Source organism: Triticum urartu, chromosome 2A (assembly GCF_056163025.1).
Source record: "Triticum urartu cultivar PI428250 chromosome 2A, HENAU_Tu73, whole genome shotgun sequence".
Classification (NCBI taxonomy): domain Eukaryota; kingdom Viridiplantae; phylum Streptophyta; class Magnoliopsida; order Poales; family Poaceae; genus Triticum; species Triticum urartu.
Window position 1 is genome coordinate 46,324,336 of NC_141874.1, and position 6,894 is coordinate 46,331,229.

Below are 6,894 nucleotides of genomic sequence, written 5' to 3' on the forward strand. Positions count from 1 at the left end.
ACAACTATTCCCCCAATAAACATAGTACAATGATTTTCTTTGTATGAAACATTAGATATAATCTTTGCCCTTTTATATATATAAAAATTGTTTAGGAAGTCCTTCTGTTTATTGGACTCATACTAAACTTTCTTTTTGGAGAAAAATGATGTGAAAAGAAGAAGTGTGATTAATTATAAATTTTCACCATCTCTATCTCATGTCGGCTAAGAAAGTAAAAAAGTCAAAACGTACTATTTGATAGGTTATTTGCACATTTTTTTTCTCATTCTAATTATCCTAGGTACCTTACTACTTGTTTCAAATAATAAGAAAATCAAAAAGTTCATCATGTATACAACATTGCAATGCTAGGCTCACATGCCAGTCTCTCGTGAAGCGGTCGATGCATACATGTAGCCAGGTAGTACGAATTAATAAATAATTTAAAGGAGCAAGTGTGTAGTCCAGCCCATAGTGGAAAGATCCAGAGCATGGTTAGATGGTGGGTCACACAGCGAATTTTAGAAATATCAGACATGGATTTGAAGCAGCCACTGTTCATGCAAATCCCACTGCTCCCAACCGTTAGATTGAGAGCACCAACGATCAGGATTGCTATTCTAGATTCATTCAAAACTCGTACACTATACAGTGGTATAGATTAGCGGTAGAAAAAAATTACGAGATCGAAAGCAGTCGGGCAAAACCTACCTAGCCAAGGGTCTGCGCACGACCCCCTTCTCGCTTGAGGACGCCGCCGCCTTCTCTCCTCTCCCTCGATTATTCTCCTCACGCCGCCACCAGCCACCTCCCCGCGCGACGCCCCTCCACCTCGAGCAGGCCGGAGGCGGCACCGATGGTCGAGCCCCGCCACGGTGGTGGACCCTCGGAAGGGCAAGGAGTTGGTCATGATTCCTTCTCCTCCGAGCTCCGCGGGCAGCAGCAACTCCTCCACCCCCTCCCACGACTACCTCGGAGGCGGCGTCGATGGGTCGAGCTCCGCCGCGGCGTGGGTCGACAGGAAGGGCAGGCTTGCCGCCGTTCCCTTTCCGGCACCTTTTCCCCCAAGCTCCGCGAGCAGCTTCCCCGACTTCGCCTTTGCCTTGGGTCAATCTCCACGGCGGGGATGAGGATGATGGTGCAGAGGAACGTGACAGGGTCGTTCGACTAGGAACTGGAGTTCCACCATATCCTGCGACAGCAGCGGGCGGTTATCATGGAGGAAGGCAAGGAGCAGCTGGTGACGGGCTTCCGCGATGTTGTTTCTTGGAGTTACTAGAGTGCGTTCTTGAGCCTTACTTGGTTTCTTCTCGAGCAGGTGGAATCGTCATACGCCAAGGATGCGCTCCTGAGAAAGGAAAAGGTATAGCCTGAATCTGAATCTGGTCTTCTTGCTTGCTGAATTGTGATTTGGAGTATGGGACTGTGATGATTTTCTTGTTCAGGGTGTGGAAGTGTGATCTCTTCAGTTTGTTGAAATCTTGGGGATGATTTAGAGTAATACACGCGCAATCTTGGGCAAATGTTGGGGACCGTTTGATTAGGTATTTCATGATTATGACTCGGGGTTCTTCTTGTGGTGCAGTGTGAATTTAGAGACAAACGAGCATCTTGTTGTGATTATTGGAAACTGTTCAAGATTTAGGTTTCCAGTCTTGTGCTAATTGATTCTCCTACTCAGCGTGATGACATATTTTGCTGCAAGTGGAGAATGTGGGGAGATATGAGGATCATGTCGTGGCAATGGTTGTTGTGATACTTTTGCAACAAATCCTTAACTCAAAATGAATCAGTTTTCAGTGTAAATGACTCGTATTATAGGAGAAGTTAATCTGAATGCTTGCACTGTATTACTTAACTTGACGTACATTGTCTAGATCCTCGACCACTTTTATGCAAAAGCCTTTGGTCTCTTACTCCATCCTGGAGTTTGGTCGAGAAGTTTGGGCCTTTGGCCATCTGTTACCTAAACGTTTGAATCTGACTACAAAGCCTCGAAAGTCGAAGCTCAGTTCATATAAAAATCGGCAAGAGTATATAGGATTTGGACACATCCACATTTTTCAATCTTGTTAGTCCTTTCACCTTGCTAATACAAAATGTGTGAATCCTGATGCTAACTCCATGGAGTAGGAGGTGAGACCCAGGCCTGAAAAGGGGAAATCGCCCTGGAGTTGGCTCAAGAACAGGGTATGACCTGAATCTTGTTTAATCTTCGCACTTGTGATTCTTGGGTAGTATGACCATATGAGCATTCCTGTACTTAACTATTTTATGTGCATAGAAACTGGAATTGGATTCTTGATTTCTGCTTGTTAATGTTAATTCTGGACATATTAGTTTAATCAAGGCAAGGAATCTTGGTTAGTGCATCATGTGGCGTCCTAGAGTAGAGGAGGAATCTTGGGCAAATGTTGGCAGCAGTACACACATCCTTGTTGATTGTGGGTCTTTCATAAATCTGGCATTGTATATTGAAGCGCATGGCTATCTTGTTGCAATTTCCCTGTAAAATTTGTGGAAATCACGAGGTCATGTCCTGATTACTGCAATATTTTTGTAACAGGGCCTGAAGTCGAATGTACGACTTCCTTTGTAAACAGATATTGCTATCAAAAGATTTAGTCTAGACATTAGTTCAAGACGGCATAACCAAGCATAATTTCTCTAAATCATTTGTCATTTACATGCAAAATGTCTGACCACTTCAGGATTTGGTTGAGAAGTTTCGGCATTTGGTTGATTGGTACCTCGAACTCTTTCAGAAACCTCAGAATCTAATTTCATTTACACTTCCATTTATTAGTTCCCGAAAATAAAGAGCTTTGGACTTGAACGTTTGTGGTCTTGCTATTACATTCTTGTTTCTTTTTACTGGGAAAAGGAAAATGCTCGACTTCTTGTTGATTCTGTACAATTGTAAGACTGGCAGGATATATGGACTTTTAACTTCGTTTTCTTCATTTCTTGTCAAATAGATTTTTTGTAGAGAAGGAAGGCAAATATGTTCGGGACATGTGCGGCACCAGGTTTGTCTCCATTTTGCCTAATGTGATGTTCGAATTTTAAGTGCGTGAAATATAAGGATGAAAGTCCTAGATCACAAGATACTTTGATTCAACTGTACGATGAACTGTTCAGAAGGACTATTTTCTCTTTTATGGATACTAAATTGTATGTTAACTCTTGGTTGTGATAGTTTGATGGAATCTAAATCATACTTGTACTGTTGTTGAGTTTATTAGACAATAACATATATACTCTTCTTTTCTTATTGAACAGCAACAAATCAATATCGGTGATGGGATTATATATGATAGTGGTTTCAAAAACCGAAAATTGGAATAAAAACAAACTTTCCATCACATTTTTAGATATGTTGTTTCCATGTTGTACTCTGTAATTTCAATTCTCGTATTTGTGTGGTTGTTGCAGACACAACCCATCTCCGAAGTAAGGAATCATTATATTGTTTCTTCTAATGGGATGAACAATCTTGATGGCTATTCAGAATTTAGACCAGTGATCGGAGATGGGGAGTGTTTCTACAGGAGCTTCATATTTCCCTTGTTTTGTTTGTTAGGGTTTGGGTTTAGGTCTGATCGATTGGCATTTCTGTTTCACCCCTCGATGACGACGGCGCACAGGACGAGCTGTAGCGAACGAACCTGGAGACCCTCAAGGGTATAATGCATCATGAAGATAGCAGTTCCAAGGTGGCTTCAGTTCTGGGCATGAACCAGTATGGTGGTGTTTGGGAAATTGTTGGTAAAAGCACTTAGGTAATAGTATTGAGCCCTAAGAACTCTCTGTTTCCCTAAGAACTAAGGACACTCACGCATGTCGATCTTTTCTTAACCAAATAATTTCCTATTTCAATTTTTTTCATTCCTATCAATCATGGGATGAAAGCTAGCATTAAAACATATTAAGCAACAACAACATTCCCAGGAAAAGCATATAATTTGCTTTTGGTAAAATAAATCCATTGTCATTTAATTGTGTTGTTTTCCCCGACATGCTAATTCCATTTTTTTGTCAACTCAGGGGAACAACATGTGTGCCTATGCAGTTTGTTAACTTGCAAGCGAGTGTCAGTTCTTCTGAACATATGCCTCGTGGTAGAAATGGTTAAGAACATAATCAACTTTGTTCTTACATCAAGGTGAAGATATTTCATGTTAAGAATGGCCCGATGAGAGCTTTGTGGTATCTAACAACAGTGAAGTACACAGAGTCATATGAATAGAAAATGTAGTCATTAACGAGGGCCAGAATTTAGAAAACAGATTTAGCTTCATAGGTCAATCCTCTTGGTGATTCATTTTTTCATCATTTGATTTCCTTTCCTGTGGCATTTCTTTGTATTGCAGGACCTAGCGGTGCTGAAAACGTACCTGCCAATGGAGAGAAGGGCTCAAGAAGGACTGTCGAGCTTAATGATTCCATAACTAGGCTAAAAGGAGCATCAGCAACTATTTCAGCGGTTACCGCAAAGGCCAAGTAGTTGATCAGGAGTAGGATCAATTTCTGTGCATTCTTGCATGTGCCGCACTGATCATTCTCACGTTTGGAATTTGGCTTTAGTCTTTGGTTCCTGTTGAGGTATCACACTAACTCCTCTTGACCCTCTTAATTTTTTTCTGTGTGTTTGACAGTTTGGTCTCTGTTGTTCTTTGCGTATTTACTTGCTACTATGTATGCTTCGCACGTCTTGTGTTTGTTTTTATTCCAACTGTGGTTACGATTGTGGTTTTGCTGGTCAATGTATTCTGCTGCTCAATGTCTGAGGTCTGCCCCTGTGTTTTCTTTATGGATGCCAGACCTTCTTAGTTAATGTGACCGGCAGCTCAACGGTTTCAGTCTTTTGTAGACCATTCTGTATTTTACTTCCCCTAAAAAATTGCATACATACATGCTGAAGCCTGCTTTGATGCTAGAAAATAAACCAAGGGAACCACAGCCCCATGGGTGATTCTTTGGGCAAGATAGATATACAGAATTGTTTCTGGTGGCGTAAATCATTAGATAGGAGCCTTGGGAGAGTCAAAGCTCCAATTTGGACCATTTGGTTCCATCACATCCCTACCATTACTGCGATAAACACATCCCACTTTATGCTATTTTTTTATTAATTCCTGCATGCTTAAGATATTTTGGTCTCAATTAAACCAGCCGTTTTTGAAGTTCAAACATCATGGTGATTTAGGTGTTCTTTTAAGACTTTGGTCAGCAACTTCAGGATGAGTTATTATTGTTGTTTATGCAATATGCCATTTTTATTGTCTTGACAAGTGTTTGTTTGGACATAATAGTCGCTGCTATTTGATGAATACTTTTTTTCAAACCGAGCATCTAAGTAGCTGGCGAATCCAGTTCAACAAAGTAGCAGGGCAATGAAGATGTTTCTTTGAATGTTTTGCAGCAAGAGACTTTAGTAGTTTAATATGTGCTTGATGCTTCCTGATAATATATGTATGTTGTTAGAAAGAGCTAATATGTTTTCCTGGCTACTTTAGTGGCTATACATTCTGCAACACATCATTGTTTTAATTTCAAGGTGGTTCATAAATATGCATTGATTACTTCAGTATTATGGTTGGTCATCCATGATGCATTTATAGGTCCATTTGATGATGAATCCCATCCCATCTTGAATACCCCCCTCTGCATTTCAAAGGTACTAGCTAGCATTACTGTGTTTGTGTTTGCCGATTAAGTTTTGAGATCAATAGCTATTATGTTTGTTCTGAATGTTTTGTATATGACAGCTTCTGTACATACTGGTTTCCAGATAAGTCGGCTATGATATTAAAATCAGTTTTGTGTTGTGCAACAAATATCTTGAGAGTGCCCACTCCCAGGATTTTAATGTTGATGTATGGTCCTAGCCATATTTGATAGCATATAGTTTGTACTGTCATTTCTCTTTTTGCGGTTAAAAGATATGTCAGTTCAGTTGTCCAAGAAGAAGTTTAGAGGTTACTTCAGTACTTTGGGTCATTAGTTCCGAGAAAACATTTTAGGCTTTCCCTTCTGCTGTTGTTCATGAGGATATCCCTTTTTTGTATTCTTGTGTTAATTAAGAAAAATTTATACCATATTATTTGGAACTTATCTCAGCTTTTTTGTTTGCAAATTGATTTGTTAACTTTTGGTGTAGGGAGATCAACTACCTCTTACTTGCATTGCATGTTAGAGCGCTTTGGTGAAGACATATGTAATGTAAGAGATATTCTCCTCTTCAGTTCGACTTCTTACAAATGAAATAAAAAAATAAGACTTTTTTGAGATTTCAATACGGACTGCGTACGAATGTCAGAGTATATGGCAATGTCGCCGCTGGAGCCAACACGGCATCTACCGATGCTATTATATTGATGTCCTTGTCTATGATGGCATTTTAGTTTCTTTCTCACGTGATGCATCAATATAATAAGTTTATCAAGAATTGCATATCCAGATCCAAAAAGGGAGCTGAAACCTGGTGCCAGACCATTCTATGAATGTTGCATTTGCATTGTTTTGTCTGGTCCAATAACAGTACTTGGTTCAGATAAGCAGTGAAAGGGGCGCACCCTACCTAGCACCGCCCTAGCTTCCTCTCACGCGGCACACCAAGGGTGCGCCCCAACCACTAGTAGCAATTAAGAAGAAGCAAGTTATTGTAGACGTGGCCTGATTGACATGTTTGAACATATTTATCTTTTCGTGAACTAGATATTTCATTGCTTGACATAGTAGGTACAATCGTTTGTGCGCAGCAGCTCAATCTCTGCTGCCCGAGTCATGCTCATACGGATCCAATCAAAATTTGAACCCCGGTTTTCCTATGAATCCTGGTTGCATATATATGCAATTATGCATAGTGATTCTTGGCTGCTCATACGGATAGGTTAAGAATATCCGCTA

At 40.4% G+C, this 6,894-nt stretch overlaps 1 long non-coding RNA gene across 2 annotated transcripts; it reads left to right on the plus strand.

Annotated features, from left to right (window-relative positions):
* The first annotated feature begins 1,282 nt into the window (after window positions 1-1,282).
* LOC147983537 (uncharacterized) lies at window positions 1,283-6,471 on the plus strand. 2 transcript variants are annotated; one of them, XR_015614986.1, is made up of 4 exons: window positions 1,283-1,345; window positions 2,961-3,011; window positions 3,630-3,764; window positions 4,356-6,471. It is a non-coding gene; the product is annotated as an uncharacterized LOC147983537 (long non-coding RNA). The 2 variants fall into 2 exon arrangements; XR_015614987.1 differs by lacking the exon at window positions 1,283-1,345 and adding an exon at window positions 1,366-2,172.
* The last annotated feature ends 423 nt before the right edge of the window (window positions 6,472-6,894 follow it).